This window comes from Monodelphis domestica, chromosome 6 (assembly GCF_027887165.1).
Source record: "Monodelphis domestica isolate mMonDom1 chromosome 6, mMonDom1.pri, whole genome shotgun sequence".
Taxonomy (NCBI): domain Eukaryota; kingdom Metazoa; phylum Chordata; class Mammalia; order Didelphimorphia; family Didelphidae; genus Monodelphis; species Monodelphis domestica.
In genome coordinates, this window is record NC_077232.1 from 126,752,872 (window position 1) to 126,770,468 (window position 17,597).

At 35.9% G+C, this 17,597-nt stretch overlaps 1 protein-coding gene across 5 annotated transcripts in view; it reads left to right on the forward strand.

The window, feature by feature from the left end:
* The window catches only part of KLHL5 (kelch like family member 5), a 160,841-nt gene that overhangs the window by 102,400 nt on the left and 40,844 nt on the right, over positions 1-17,597 (forward strand). The window lies entirely within an intron of this gene.

The following is a 17,597-nucleotide window of genomic DNA, read 5'->3' on the forward strand; positions in this document are numbered from 1 at the left end:
TTTTATTAATTTCTCCTTTGAGTTTTAGGATCTCTAATTTAGTCTTCATCTGAGGATTTTTAATTTGTTCGCTTTCTAATTTTTTAGTTTGCATGCCCAATTCATTGCCCTCTGCCCTTCTTAATTTGTTAATATATGAACTCAAGGATATAAAATTCCCCTTGAGTACTGCTTTGGCTGCATCCCATTGGTTTTGAAAGGATGTCTCATCATTATCATTTTCTTCAATGAAGTTATTAATTGTTTCTACGATTTTTTCTTTAACTGGTTTTAGAGAATCGTATTGTTTAATTTCCAATTAATCTTCGATTTATCTCTCCATGTACCCTTACTAATTATTATTTTCATTGCATTTTGATCTGAGAAGGTTGCATTTATTATTTCTGCTCTTTTGCACTTGTTTGCAATGTTTTTATGCCCTAATACATGGTCAATTTTTGTGAATGTACTATGTGCTGCAGAAAAGAAGGTATATTCCTTTTTGTCCCTATTTATTTTTCTCCACATGTCTACTAACTCTAATTTTTCCAAGATTTCATTCACTTCTCTTTCCTCTTTCTTATTTATTTTTTGGTTTGATTTATCTAATTCGGATAGAGGAAGGTTCAGGTCTCCCACTAGTATAGTTTTTCTATTTCATCCTTGAGCTTCTCTAGTTGCTCCTTTAGAAATTTGGATGCTATGCCATTTGGTGCATTCATGTTGAGTACAGATATTTCCTCACTGTCTATACTGCCTTTTATCAGGATGTAATTACCTTCCCTATCTCTTGTAACTAGATTTATTTTTACTTTGGCTTTGTCGGATATTATGATTGCAACTCCTGCCTTCTTTTTGTCAGTTGATGCCCAATAGATTTGGCTCCACCCTCTTTCACCCTATGTGTATCTACCTTTCTCATATGTGTTTCTTGTAGACAGCATATGGTAGATAGGGTTTTGGACTCTAATCCACTCTGCTATTCGCTTGCATTTTATGGCTGAGTTCATTCCATTCACATTCAGAGTTATGATTACTAGCTGTGTATTTCCAAGAATTTTGATTTCTGCTCCTGTTCCTGCCTTTTCTTCTTTCACTATTTCCTTCTACACCAATGTTTGCTTTTATACAGTCCCCCTAGTTCCCACCATTATTTTACTTCCCTTTCTACCCCCCTCCCTACTTATACCCACCCCGTATTCTCCCTGTATTCTTTCTAAAATTAACCCCCCCAACCAGTCCCTCCCTTGTACTGCTTCCCTCCCCCACTAGGGGATTCTCTTGAGTTCTGTGCTTACACATCAAATTTTCTGTTCAGGTCTGGTCTTTTCTTTACGAATTCTTGAAATTCTTCTATTTTATTGAATGACCATACATTCCCCTGTAAGAATATAGTCAGTTTTGCTGGGTAGTTGTAGACCTTGGTTGTAGACCTAGTTCCCTTGCTTTCCAGAATATCATATTCCATGCCTTTCTTTTTTTCAGTGTGGATGCAGCCAGATCCTGAGTTATCCTCACTGTGGTTCCTTGGTATCTGAATGACTTCTTCTTGGCAGCTTGTAATATCTTTTCTTTGGTCTTGTAGTTCTTGAATTAGGCTATAACATTCCTGGGTGTTGTTAGTTGGGGATTAAGTACAAGAGGTGCCTGTGGATTCTTTCAATCTCCACTTTTCCCTCTTGTTGTAGGATATCGGGGCAGTTTTCTTTAATAATTTCCTGTAATATAATGTCCAGGCTTTTTTCTTTTATCATGGTCTTCTGGTAGACCAATGATTCTTAAATTGTCTCTCCTTGAACGATTTTCTAAATCCTCTGTTTTGTGAATGAGATGCTTCATATTTTCCTCAATTTTTTCATTCTTTTGGTTTTGTTTTATAGTGTCCTGCTGGCTTGTGAGGTCACTTGATTCTAGTTGTTGTATTCTGGTTCTTAAAGACTGGATTTCATCCTTGGCTTTTTGGTTATCCTTTTCCTTTTGGTCTGATTTTCTTTGGAGTTCATCTTTCATCCTCTTTACCTCGTCTTTCATCTCCTTTTTCTCATCTTTCATCTTCTTCACCTCATCTTTCATCTGCTTTGCCTCATCTTTCATCTGCTTTGCCTCATTTTCCAGCTGGTTGATTTTGGCTTTCAAGACACTATTTTCTTGTTTTAATTCAAGTGCCTCTGTTTCCAGGTGACTTATCTTAGTTTTTAAGTTCTTTTCCCAATTGTCTTCAACCTCTCTTAATTGTGTTTTGAATTGCATTTTGAGTTCTTCCAAAGCCTGCATCCAATTTGCTGGGATTTCTGATTTTTCCTTTGCTGATCCCTCCTCCTCTGTTTCATTTGCTCTTTGCTCATTACCTGTGCAGAAGCTGTCTATTGTAATTTCTTTCTTCTTTTTCTGTTGCTTGCTCGAGTTTACCCCTTCTTTGCTCCCCATATTTGTCTGTGCTCTTGCTCCTCTTTTTTTGGGGTGGAAGGCTGTCAGTCTTCCCTCTTGGAGCTTTGTCAGATCTCTTGGTACTGTCTCTAGGGGAGGAATGTTAGCTTACCTGTCCTTTGGAGGCTTTTGATCGGATTAAGTTCAACTGGGTTGGGCTGTATGTGCTCTGAGGCCAAAGACTCCTGGAAGGCTGGGCCACCCAGGCTCTCTCCAGTTCTCTCCAGCTGCTTCTCCGCAAGGTTCCCCAGTGCCTTTGCCCACCCCAGGTTCTTGTCCTTGCTGGAGACTTTGCACTCTCTGGGGGTGGGAGGGGTCCTGGCCTCCCTGAGCTCTGAGGTAGGATTCGGTTCAACTGGATTGGTCTGGATGTGCCCCAAAGCAATGGTGAGACTGGAGCCAGATGGAAGGACCCAGCAAATGGGGGTGGGGGGTAGAGTGCCTTGCTTTTTGGCTTGCTTGCTATAGCCTGCTATTGTCTGTGCTCCCCTCTCACCCCAGTGTCCCAGATGTTCTCTGCCTATCTTTTTAGGTTTTCTCTTCTTAAAAGTTGTTTTACTCTGTCTCTTTATTGTTTCTTTCACTCCTCTATTTGTTTTGTGGCATTATTTTATTTTAAAATTTGTTGGAAAGGATTCTCATGGTGACTTTGAGCTTCTGTGCATAGCTTCACCTCCCCAGCAAAATAACAGTCATATGATTTTTTTGCTGGGTTTGATATGGATATGTTCAATCATGCCAATAGTTTTCCTAAAATTGAACAGGCCCATCATTCCTGGCATAAATGCCACCTGTGGATGGTATGGATCTTTGTGATATATTGCTATAATCTCCTTATTTGTACTTTCTTTAGAATTTTTGCATCAATATTCATCAGGGAAATCTTTCTGTTTTCACTCTTCCTAGTTTTGACATCTGCAGTTGGTTGGTATTTTCTTCAGCTTTTTTTGTGCCTCCTTTACCAAGCTATTGATTCTGTTTTCATGATTTTCTTGCATCACTCCCATTTCTTTTCTCAATTTTTCTCTACCTCTCATGTGGTTTTTTAAAAATCCTTTTTGAATTCTTCCACAAATTCTTTTGAGGCTTTGGACTAATTCACATTTTTCTTTGAAGTTTTTCATAGAGCTATTTTGATTTCATTATTTTCTCCTGGATTTGTGTCTTAATCTTTCCTGCCACTAAAGTAAGTTCTATTGATCAGGTTTTTTGGTTTGTTTGCTTGCTAATTTTTCAAGCCTATGTCTTGACTTATAACCTTGTTAAGGTTAGGCTATTCTTCTGGGGTGAAGGAGGCACTGTCCTAAACCTCAGGGCTTTTTCTCATCTATTTCAGATGTAGCCCTAGGGATCTGTATGTTTTCAATTCTTCCAAAGCCATATGACCTAAGGAGAGATGTGCTCACTAATCTCCTGGCCTATGGTCTGGTCTGTGAGTGACCAGAAACACTCTTCAGCACCCTGGAACTCGAATCAGAGCTCCTGCAACCCTGCCTATCCAAGTTCTAGTGAGCTCTTAGTTCTGGTACTATGACCCAGAACTACATATGAGCAATGCAAAAGGGTCCTGCACCCAGTGCTAGCAAAGTGTCCCCTGTAATCTCCTTCTGACCAATTATCCAACCTCCTTATTTTCTATGGATTATTAGCTCCTAAAGTTGCTGTTGCTACCACTGATGAATTTCCCCCAGGCCTACTGCTGATACCTCAGCATTCCTTGTCATCTCTGTGCTCCAATTCTGACCACCACTCTAATGATCCTGCCAACTTTCTAAATTGCTGTGTTAGAAAATTTTTGCCCCAATATTTTGTTGGTTCTGCTGCTCCAGAGTTCTATTTAAGGTGGAGGTAATATCAGTTCCTGTCTCTGCTCTGCCTTCATCAGAAACATCTCTTTAAAAGCCATATATCCTAGAAAAGAAAGATAACTTTCTGCTAAAAGAAAGAAGTTTACAGGTTGAAGTTCAGTAACTCCTGATACGGATGTAGTCTACTACTAGTGACCTCATATTTCTAAGTTCTTTCTCCCATGTTAACAGAGAGACTTCCTGATGCCAAGCTGGGTTGACAATGAAACAAAGAACAGTTACAAACCTCAGAGCTTTACTTTAGAACCTAGAAATTGTCACTAAAGTAATTCAAGAAGTTGACACAATATTAGCTTATCAAACTAAGAAAATTGTTTTGGCAGATTTCTTTTATAATCACCACTGTTTTCACTTTTTAAGATTTTAATCTTGTATCCCTGTAGGTTATATAAATCATTGGCTTTTTGCCTCATAACCAGTTTGATTGGGCAACAAACAAAACATCTATTTCTTAGCAAGGAGTTTTATTCATGGGATCCTATTTGTGTGCATTTAGGTCACTAATTGTTTAATTTAGAGAGAATTATCACTGTGACATGAATTAAATTTAAATTAGTTAGATTTTTAAAAGCTATTTTCATAACTAATTAATTATGGTAGATAGTTTTTCCCAAGGCCATCTTTTGGTGTTATTTAGTTCCAACAGAGATACAAAATTGGATTCTAGTAATAATGACTAATTCAGAGGCATATTCTTTGGTTTTAATTGTTACTATGGAAACTACATAAAAATGTATAGCCAGATTGGGTCTTCAATCATAGCATATCCTTGTATAATTTCATTTGCTTAAAATATATTTGACATTTTAAAAAATACACTAGCAAGCACTTTGACACATTCTAGTTACTTGTTCTATAAAAGAGAACTAAAATAAAAATGAATAAAGCTTAGATTGCATTTCCTGTCGATTCAGATATAAAATTATCCTCAAGATGTGCATGAATCATGTAATAAAAGATGTTGATATGATAATGCATCTTTTTTGTCAAGTGAACTGGGACTCAGGATATTTCTGGGTTCTATTACTGGCTTTGCTACTAACTGGCTCTCAAAAAAAGCCATTTAACTTTTTTTCAAATAAGAGGGTTATAGTCTGTATTCACAAAACTTTCTTCTATCTCTAAAATTTTAATGACTGATTACATCCACTAAAGTCTTACTTCAATATCTCATCATGAGCACAGAGATACACCTAAATTCTAAAAGGTAGCATACTACCAGTCTAGAAAGACTTTAAAAACTTGGTTAGGAATATACTATATTTACTCTCTGAAAATCAACCTCACTAAACTTAAAAAGGTTCTATTACCAAGTTGGCTATTGGGCAATGAATTGATCAGCCACATCAGTTCTCAGAGATAGGTTGCTTTTGCATTGGTAAAGAAAAGCCCCCACACTAATGTAATATATTTTGTTGTTCAGTTGTTTTCAGTCAGATCAAATTCTTTGTGATCCTATTTGAGATTTTCTTGGCAAAGGTATTGGTGTGGTTTGTCATTTCCTTCTTCAGTTAATTTTACAGATGATTAACTGAGGCCAACAGGTTTACATGACTTGCCCAGGATCACATATCCAATAAAGTGTCTAAGTCTGGATTTGAATTCAAGAAGATAAGCTTTTCTTACTGCAGGTCCAGTACTTTATCCCCTGCACCACCTAGTTGCCCAAAATGAAATCTTGGTGTCCTGAAATATTGATGTATAAGATTAACCATATCATTTCAGCACTCTAAATGGTAATACAGAATTAAACCAGCCAGTCAATAAGCATTAAATGTCTACTCTGTGTCAAATGCAGTGCAACATACTAAAGACACAGAAAGAGCCAAAAGATAGTTTCTGCCCTCAAGAAATTCAGAAACTAAACTAAGGCAGAAAAGAAGCAAACAAATATGTATAAGCAATATATACATATATATACAGGACAAATGGGAAATAATTAAGAAAGACTCCCTATAGAAGATAGGATTTTAGAAAAATCATTTTGGTGGCTGAATGGATGATAAATTGGAGTGGGAACAGATGATCAACAGAGCCATCAGAAAGTTATTGCAATAGTCCAGGCCTTAGGTTATGAGGCCCTGTACTAGAGTGATGGCAGTGTCAGAGAAGAGGTGACATGTTTGAGAGATTTTGTCACAGTAAAATTAATAGGCGTTGGCAATAGCTCAGCTCTCAGGGGTGATAAATATGAGGACTCAAGGATTACACTTAGATTGTGAGCCTGAGAGACTTGGAGGATGGTGTTGTTCTCTACAGTAATAGGGAAAGCAAGAGAGGGAGTGTTTAGGGGGAAAGATAACAAGTTCTATTTTGGACATGTTGAGGTTAAAATATCTATCAGCTATCAAGTTCTAGGTATGTGAAAATCAGTTTAAGAAACAAATATTTGTAGGGACAGAGACAAGGTGATAGAGTCAGAAGGAATTCATCTGAGCTCTCTCAAATTCCTATGCAAAAAAATTTTAAATAATGTCTCAGAATGAACTGTGAATAGCAAAACCAAAAAAACAAAAATGATTTGGAGGAGGGGAGTTGAAACAACTTTCCCTCCCAAGACAACTTAGAAGTTTTATAGGAAAGCTCTATCTCACTGGGGTAAGAATGGAATGTAGTCTAGCAAAAGTAAAGCCTGGACAAGCCTGTGCAGGCTTTAGGAATGACTAAATCAGCAGCCGTAACTTCTAGAACACTTAGCCCATAGATTGTAAGGGGGTGTAGACAACCTGTTTGAAGGAGCTTCCAGGGTATACTTTGCTGACACTTGGTGTCAGATTTTGTTGCATTGATCATACAGGGAGATCCAGATCACAGGCCCCTCAGGCCCAAGACGAGGAAGAAACACTAGCACATAAAGGATGCGACTGTTAAAGGGCAGAAAAGAGCATCTCTGATTGCTCATAGACCAGAGAAGAGGCAAGGAGAGCAGTGATCACACCTTTCCCTAGATCAGTGATGGCAAACCTTTTAGAGACCATGCACCATGTCCTTCGCAGACAGTGCCATTCCTCCTCCCAAGAGAACAGATGCCACCCCCACACTCTTGCCATCTTACCTAAGACAGGGGAGGAAGAAAGAGGGGAGTGGCTCAAGTGCTCTGCTCAAGGAAGGGAGAGGTACATGTGGAGAGGTGAAGGAGAGTTGCCAGAATACTCCACTGAGGGGAGGGAGTAAATGCTGCTATTGGGCTCCTGGGCAGAGGTGCATGGAGGCTCAGTGTAGAGGGGAAAGGGAGCAACTATGTCCAAGTCCTTCTGTCTTTCTAGTAACTAAGTCTGGTGAGTGAAGGTTTCACATGCCCACAGAGAAAGTTCTGTGTGCCATAGGTTTGCCATGTCAGGCCTAGATAATACTCTTTTTGGAAGAACCAAAAACTTACAGGTTCCCAGAATTCGATTTGAAAGCAGCATCACAAAAAATCTAAAATTTGGGATAGTATCCTTTTGACCCCAAGAGCAGAGCCCGATGTTAACATAAAGTTAAAACTCAAGAAATAGACTGGGAAAAAATGAGCCCTAACCATATAAAGTTACTATGGTGACAGGGAAGATCAAAATACAAACTCAGAAGAGGACAACAGTATCAAAATGACTACAAGCAAAACCTCAAAGAAAAATGTGAATTGGTGTCAACTCTCCCCCCAAAAAATTCCTGGATGAGCTGGAAAAAGATTTTAAAAATCAAATAAGAGAGGTAGAGGAAAAATTAGGAAAAGAAATGAGAATGATCTCAGAAAATCATGAAAGAAGAATCAACCTCTTGATAAAGGAAGAACAAAAAATGGAAGATGTACAAAAATTCACTTGAGAAAACAATTCCTTAAAAAGTAAAATTGGCAAAAAGAAAAGGCAGTGCAAGATCTCACTGAAAAAAAATAATTCCTTAAAAGTTAGAATTGGAAAAGTGGATATTAACAATTTCATAACACAGTAAACAAAATTAAAAGAATGAAAAAAAAGAATGTGCAAAAATATCTTATTGGAAAAACAACTAACCTGGAAAATAGATTGGAAGGGCTTATAAGGGTTAAACTGTAGGAGTTTGACATAAGTGAGGAGAACAATTAAATAAAACACTTAGTTTAATTTAAGAAGTAAAGATAAGAAATAGAAAAAAAAGGAAAGAGGTATTATTATTCTCCTACCCTATCACTATAGCTAAATTCCTAATCCTAACAAAAATTTCTAAAAAACCTACTCTTAACTGTCTTCAAAGGACAGGTTCTTCTTGCCTGGTAAATACCAAGTCTATCTAACCTACACTATCTAAAACTGATTGACTAACTACATATCTTCCTAAATAATCAGACATTCATCACCCACGAATTTCTTAAATCTGTTTTTGTCCACAACTGTCAATAGTCAAACTGCCAGTAGCAGAGACAGACCTCCTCCTCTGTTGAGATCCAGAGGCAAAAACCCCTAACTGCCAAGTTCTAATAGCAGAATCAGAGACAGACCCCTTGCTCTCGCGAGATCCAAAGGCCAAAGACTCTAACTGCCAAATGTTCCTTCCTTATCTCTCCCGTAGTCATCTTGGCAACAGAATCTTTAGCTCTGGCTCACTGAACCCTGTCAATTCTGCTCTGCTTAGAAATTCTGCTCTCCTGCCTCTTAAAGAAACAGAGTGAAAGATTAAGAAAATCCCTCTAATGAGATAATTTAAGAATTATTGGCCTACTTAAATACCATAGTAAAAAAAGAGAGAGATAAAGAACCTATACCTCATATTTCAGGAAGTTATCAAAGAAAATTGCCCTGATATTCATGAATAAGAGAGCAAAATAGAAATTGAAAGAATCATCTAAGTGCAATCCTTCAGGGGACAAAATGGATATTCAATGAAATAGAAGACTTTAAATCATTTCTAATGAAAAGTCCAGAGCTGAACAAAAATTTTGTTTTTCAAATACAAGACTCAAAAGAAGGATAAAAAGGTCAGCCCAAAAGAGAAAGAATAATAGATTCAATAAGGTTAAACTATTTATACTCTTACACAAGAAGATATTTGTAACTCATAACAATTTTATCCTTATTTAGAGCATTAAGAACGAGTATACCCTTAATCAATTGATTGACAAGGGACATGAATAGGCAGTTTTCATATGAAGAAATCAAAATGATCAATAAGCACACGAAAAAGTGTTCTAAATCTCTTATAATTAGAAAAATGTAAATCAAAACAACTCTGAGGTACCACCTCATACCTAGCAGATTGGCTAATATGGCAGCAAAGGAAAGTAATAAATATTGGAGGGGATGTGGCAAAATTGAAACACTAATAATGCATTGCTGGTGGAGTTGTGAATTGATCCAACCATTCTGGAAGGCAATTTAGAACTATGACCAAAGTACTTTAAAAGGCTGCCTGCCCTTTGATCCAGCCATAGCACTGCTGGGTTTGTACCCCAGAGAGATAATAGGGGAAAACGTGTGTACGAAAACATTTATAGCTACGTTCTTTGTGGTAGCAAAAAAAAAATGGAAAATGGGGAATTTTGATTGGGGAATGGCTGAACAAGTTGTGCTATCTGTTGGTGATGGAATACTATTGTGCTAAAAATAATAATAAACTGGAGGAATTCCATGTGAACTGGAACAACCTCCAGGAATTGATTAAGAGTGAAAGGAGCAGAACCAGAAGAATATTGTACACAGAGACTGATGCACTGTGCCACAATTGAACGTAATGGACACAATGCAATGATCCAAGATAATTCTGAGGGACTTATGAGAAATGCTTTTCCCACCAGTGAAAGAACTATGGGAGTAGAAACACAGAAGAAAAACAAGTGCTTGATCATATGGTTCAATTGGGGATATGACTGGGGATATAGACTCTAAACGATCACTCTATTGCAAATATTAATAATAGGAAATAGGTCTTGATCAATGATACATGTAAAACCCTTTGGAATTGCTCATTGGCTCAGGGAGGGGAAGGAAAGAAAATGAATCATGTAACCATGAAAAAATATTCTAAAGTTAATTAAAATTTTTTTTTAAAGTAGTATACCTAGACAGAGGGCATGAGTTTTAATTGACGATGATGGGATGATATACAAAAAAATAAAATATAAAGGTGAGAAAGAGGGATTACTAGGAGAAGGGGGAAGGGAGAAGTAGGATGAAGTAAATTATCTCACATAAAAGAGGAAAAAAACAGCTTTTATAGTGGAGGGAAACATATGGAGGGCAACACTTGAACCTTATTATCAGAATTGATTCAAAATTAGAATAGTATACACACTCAGTTGGATATAGAAGTCTATCTTACCCTTCAGGAAAGGTGATAAGCAAAGGTAAGGAACTGGTAGAAGGGAAGATGAATTGGGAGATAGAAGACTCAATAACCAAATACATGATGAGAGCCAGGGTGAAGGGAAGGATGTAGGGAGGAAGGAGAGACACACACATAGTGTGATGGACAGATAGACTGACGTAAACAAGGAAAAACAGGATGAAGAAAAATACACAGTAATCATAACTGTGAATATGAATAGGATGAACTCTCCTAAAAAATGAAAGTGTATAACAGTAGATTAAAAACCAGAATCCTGCAATATGCTGTTTACAAGAAACATACTTGTAGCAGAAAAACACACATGGAATAAATGTAAGAGGTTATAGAATTTATTATGCTTCAGCTGAAGTAAGAAAAGCAGGGGCAGCAAACATTGTTTTAAACATAGGAAAAGTAGCCCAAAAATCTAGTTAAAAGTGATATGATTATGAAGGAATACTATTGTTATAAGAAATGACAAAGAAGGATTTCAGAAAAAACTTATATGAAGTAAAGTGAGATAAGTAAAATGAGAATATTGAATATGGCAAAAGTATTATTGTACAATGATCAATTATGAATAATAACTTTCTCAACAATACAAAGATCCAAGACAATTTTGAAAGACTTAAAATGAAAAATATTATCTACCTCCAGAGAAAGAGCTGGTGGTGTCTGAATGTATTGAAATATAAATTTTTTTGGTTTTTTTGGTTTTCATGTTTTTAGGGGGAGGCATCTGTTTTCTTTTATAGCATGACTAATATGGAAATATGTTTTGCATGGCTGGCCCATATATTGTACTGCTTATCTTCTCAGATGGGGGGAGAAGATCAAAAGGGAGGGAAAATTTGGAACTCAAAATTTAAAAAGCAAATGTTAAAAATTGTTTTTATATGCAATTGGAAAAAAAATTTTTTTAATTTCATGGGATAGTCAGAATTGCTTTGTCAAAAAATATAGAGAGACATTTTTTCTTTTTTTTTTAAACAATATTTTATTTGGTCATTTCAAAACATTATTCATTGGAGACAAAGATCATTTTCTTTTCCTCCCCTTCCCCCCATAGCCGACGTGTGATTCCACTGGGTTTCACACATATTCTTGATTCGAACCCATTTCCATGTTGTTGGTATTTGCATTAGAGTGTTCATTTAGAGTCTCTCCTCAGACGTGTCCCCTTAACCCCTGTAGTCAAGCAGTTGCTTTTCCTCAGTGTTTTTACTCCCACAGTTTGTCCTCTGCTTGTGGATAGTGTTTTTTTCTCCTAGATCCCTGCAGATTGTTCAGGGACATTGCATTGACACTAATGGAGAATTCCATTACGTCCGATTGTACCACAGTGTATCAGTCTTCTCTGTGTACAATGTTTTCCTGGTTCTGCTCCTCTCATTCTGCATCACTTCCTGGAGGTTGTTCCAGTCTCCATGGAATTCCTCCACTTTATTATTCCTTTTAGCACAATAGTATTCCATCACCAACATATACCACAATTTGTTCAGCCATTCTCCAATTGAAGGGCATCCCCTCATTTTCCAATTTTTGGCCACCACAAAGAATGCAGCTATGAATATTCTTGTACAAGTCTTTTTCCTTATTATCTCTTTGGGGTACACCTTATTGTCTCTTTGGGGTATAGAGACATTTTTCAAAGGAAGAAATCTAAGCTATCAATGACTATGTGAGAAAGTGTTCTAAATCACCATTATTTTGAGAAATGAAATTTGCAGTAACTTTGAGGATCTACCTCATACCTTTAAGATTGGCACAGATGGCAAAAAAGGAAAATGACAAATATCAGAGGATCTGTGGACAAATAGGAAATGTAATGCACTGTTGGTGTAGCTGGGAATTGGAATTTGGAATTATACTCAAAATGTAACTAAACTGGGCATACTCTGACTTATTGATACCATGGCTAGATCTATACTCCAACAATCCCCCAAACAAAGGAAAAGGGCCCATATGTACAAAAGATATTTGTAGTAGCTTTTTTTTTTTGTAATAGTAAAACAAATAAACAAACCCTAAAGACTAAGGCTATTCTCGTCAATAGGAAAGTGGCTAAAAAATTATGGTAAAAGAATATAATGAGATATTATTATACCATAACACCTGTAAAAATAGGTGGTTTCAGAGAAAACTGGGGAGGCTTGTATGTATGAATGAAGCAGAAACAGAAGAACAATTTATATTAACAACAACATTATGAAAAACATGAGAACTCTGATCAATGTAGTGGCAAACCACAATTCCAGACTACTGAAGATAAAGCAAGCCATCCATTTTCTGACAGACGAGGGGATAAACTCAAGATAACATAATGAGACCTATATTTTTGGACTTGGCCTGGGCAAAAAATGGCTTGTTGTGAGGGTTTAATTTTCCTTTCTGTTGTTCATTGGGAGAGGAAGTAAATGGGAAGAAAAAAATAGAATCTTATTATTTGAAAACCTTTAAAACTCAGACATCCCTGAAATAATAAAATACTTTTTATTTTTAATCAATTCTTATGAACTTCTTTCCCCATATAAAATTCTATGTTTTTTATAAAGCTCTAGAAAAGCTAATTTTCAAAAAACCAACAGTTCAGTAGGCAGATGAAAGATTGTGATTTTTCATTTCTTTATTTGGGTTTATGTTTTTGGTGTTTGGTTTTATGATTACTCACAAAAATGAGCATATTGGAGATATGTTTAACATGATAATACATGTATAACCCAGATCAAATTGCCTGCCAGCCCTGGGAGGGTGGAGGGAAGGGAGGGAAGGTTAAATGAGTTCAATCATATAACTTAGGAAAACTTGTATGGAAATTTAATACATATAATTGGCAAATTAAAAAATAAAACCAACAGTTCAGTTGAAATTAGCATTTGCCCCCAAATAGTGAAATCTATCACTGAATAGTCTCAGATAGTACAGTTGTCTATTTCTCATTGAACAGTTTCCATTAGTTTAGTTTGAAATATTACATAATTTCCATCAGTATGATGAACTACATAAAGTATTACTACATAAAGATCATTTTGTAGGAGCATTTTGAATACCTTTTCTATATAAAATATTTCAGTAAGTTGTTAATTTATTAAAATTAATCAATGCTTTACTGAAGAGGCAATTTGATGTAGTAGATAGCATATTGAACTTGAAGATAGAAAAATCTAAGTTCAAATTCTACTTGGACACTTGTTGCCAGTATGGTGAGGGACATGTCAGTTAATTTCTCTGAACTCTGATTCCTCATAAGTGAAATAGCTCTACCAATGGCACCTACTAACAGGATTATTGTGACAATCAAATGAGACAATATATGTAAAGCATTTTGCAATTGTCATTATTGTTTGTCAGTTTATCATTTAAGGAACATGGTTAAATATGTCAGTATATGGTACATTCATGCTATAGTTATCATGCTTAGTTAAGATTTAACTTAATCTGTACATTTTATTGATCTTTCCCACTTTTTAATCATATTCTTCAAATTTTGGGGATGTATGAGGTAAAATAGTAATAAAATTTCCATGCATATATATAAAATTGCAATGTTCATAAATCATTAGACCATGTAATTATAAAATAATTGAATGAAATTTAAAAGTCCCAGATATAATTTAAGTATTCCTTGGGATAGAAAATGGAGAATAAAATATTCTTTCTTTGATTTTATTGACAGAAAAAAAATTATCAGATTCTTATTGCCACTTCTGTATAAAACCAGTCTGTTGGCTTTTTGTATGGTAATTTTGAGATATTACCATTAAGTTCATGTTATTTTATTATGGAACTATACTTTAGTGCAGTGGTTCTCAACCTGTGTGGTCAAACAACCAAAACACAGGAGTCGCCTAAAGCCATCAGAAAATACATATTTCCAATGGCTTTAGCCACTGAGAAATCGTGCTACTTTACAGCAAGATCTCGGAAAGAATGGGGACCCTGCTGCCCGCATATTGTACTAATATTAGTTACCTATAAGCAGCCCTCCCCCAATAAGGGGCGATGGATTTACCCTCTTTCCTTGAGACCGGACTCAAACAGAGACCCAGAGAGAGCACCCGGGAGCTGGCTCCGGAGGGGTTAAGAACAAGTCCTGGAGCAGATAACGGAGCCGAGTAACCCCAGCAAAGTGAAGCCTTAGCTCGAGCTGGAGGGAGACAACAGAAAGAAGAAAGCAGTGTCTGCAGACTGTGAGATTTAAAATGGTTGAGGTCTTAAACTGTAGTGATTAAAATAGTGGAAGATATAAATTGTGATAGATATAAGAGAGGGTGAGTAAATTTGACCGCAGAAAAATATGTTTCACTACAGTGTCTTGGTTTTAAATCAAATATAAGGTGGTCGCCAGGGAAATATTCCCAATTATTCAAATACCCAAGTCAACTAGGTTTTATGGAGATTTTTAATTAATAATATAATGAGGAATTAGAGAAAGAGAGAAAGAGTAGGAAAGGAATAATTATGAAGGGCCTCAAGCCAATATGGCCTAGACCTGAGTCTTAAGAGAGAGAATCAGTCAGTCAGTCTTTTAACACTCACCACAAGGTCTGCCTAAACAAGGATTCTAGTGACACCAGGCCAGCTCTATCTCAGCTGACTTCACCAGAGAGCCTTCCAGCCAGAGACTGTTCCAAAAAGCCTCTCTCAAGAGATTCTTCCCAAGCTGTCCTCATCAGAGATCCTCCAAAAGGATTTCTCCAAAAGAATATCTCCCTCAAGAGATTCTGCTTTTTCTTATATAGGGGTTTTTCTCCCATGTCACCTCCCCTAAGTCCCTACATCTACCAATCACTGTAGATGTTTTCCAAAAGACAGCCCATTTTGAATTCACAGCTGAGTAGATTAATCTCATTAGTAAGTCAGAAAAAAAAATGCTGTTGTGTCGACTAATTTCATCAATAAATCTGAACCAGTGAAAACACAGCTGAGTCAACTAATCTCATTAAGACAAAACTTGATCGACCCTTTGAGGTACCTAGCATCTCATTGTATCAATTCTAAAAACAGGCCTGGCTCAAAGAACTCCTTGCCCCACCATAAGCATGGATCCAAGTACTTTCTTTGTTTAGCCAGGAGTTTTTTTCCCCCTAAAGCAGTCTTAAGTACGGTTGGAGTAGAGGTCCTCCCATTTCTGATCCTGGTGAGTTCTCACATCAAAATGGGGAATGTTTCTCAGTAGGGAATTTGTTCCAATTAAGAATTCCCCGATGGGGAAATTTTTAACATTCACAAGTCTGAGAGATTTCAAGATTTACAAGACAACCTCCCCATGTAGGACTTACTTCCTGCCCCAGTGCTCAGGCTGCCTCCTGCTGGATTAATATTTATCAACATATAATTAAATATTGTTTTTGTGATTAATCACTATGTTTAAATTATGTTTTATTTGTAGCAATGAGAATACATAATGCACATCAAGTATTTACATTCCAAATAATAACTGTAGCAAAATTACAGTTTTGAAGTAGCCACCAAAATAATTTTTTGGTTTGGGGTCACCTCAACATGAGGAACTGTATTGTGGGGTCACAGCATTAGAAAGGTTGAGAACCACTGCTTTAGTGTTTTCTCTTGGAATGGGATATTCTCAGATATAGTCTAAATCCTATTATGTTTTGTATCTTTTTTTTAACATCCTAATATTTATAATAGCATATTTTGTCAATGTTAAACTTTTTAAATTAAATCTATCTTAATAAACCATAATTAATCAAAATAATTTATTTTTCCAAATATATTTGCTTATACTTTTTTCTTTAATGACTGAGTAATGTGTATGCAAATATATATACCTTTGTATATTTATATCTAATGTGGATGAATATCGATATAAATTCCCAAATTTATGCTAGTAAATTCAAAATATTTCAGATGGTCTGATGTTTCCATCAGACCGTCAATAGTAAACAAATATCTATATGAATAACATAGACAGGTATCAATTGACTAAAATGACTATAGCTGAAAGGAATGCAAGATGAACTGAAATATTTTAGATTATTATTTAAGCTAGCTGTAATACGTGGGTAGAAATAGCTATAATATATAAATGATATTAACCTTAAATCTGTTTCAGATGATGGATTACTTACATTCTTTAACTGCATTCTAAATTGGCCAGCATTTTCAATTCAACAAACATTAAGTACCTATGTGCAAAGAACTGATCTTTTCAGTAAAATGAGACAGGGTATGTGGACTGACTATAGGAGAATTAGAAAAAAAAAAGTAGTTTAAGTTGTTTTTAACAAAATGAAATTATCATAGTAACTGCATATTATTAGATGATATATTATGATCCTTGTGCATAATTTTCTTCTCATTTATATTTTATTTAATAGTTCAGGGAGAGCTACTATTTAGCGCAGACAACAGCATTTGTACATGTTATGATAAAGTATAGGACACCCCTAGTGACTTGGTTCCAAACTGAGGTCAAACTTTTCTCTTCAGAATACTTGGGAATACAGGTCCCCATTACAGAGCCAGCCTTTGGTTCATCATTACTTCAGTTAATAATATTTCTTAAATGCCTGGTATGAGACAGCCATTGTGCTTAGGGCTAGATGTCAGATAGATCCAATGAGTCCTATGCATAAATCATGTTAAGCATGTAAATTTCTAAGACAGATTTGCTTCCAAGTGTTTTCTAAACCCTATAAACACATCCAAATTTAGTTCTGTGGTTCTAAAAATAAAGGTTTATGGTGGAGAATATCCTTGGAAAAGCGCAAATCTCAAAAAAAAAATCTCAAAAATATTCTAGATTCTGAGGAAGGGAAGTGAATACAAAGATGTTCACAAGTTCTACTGGATCATCCCCATCCTGAAGGGGAGTAGTGCCTAAGTGATGCTATCCAATTACAAAATATATCCAAGCTATTTGATTTCATTTTACTTGTAAAGCAATAAAACTTGGTGAAGCCCATTATTTTCACTGTTTTCCCTTATATACAATCATTACTTTATGAAAAGTTATTAAAAGGACAAATTGTGCCTTACTGGTTCTATTAAATGGTTTTTGGAAACTTTGAGTTTTTA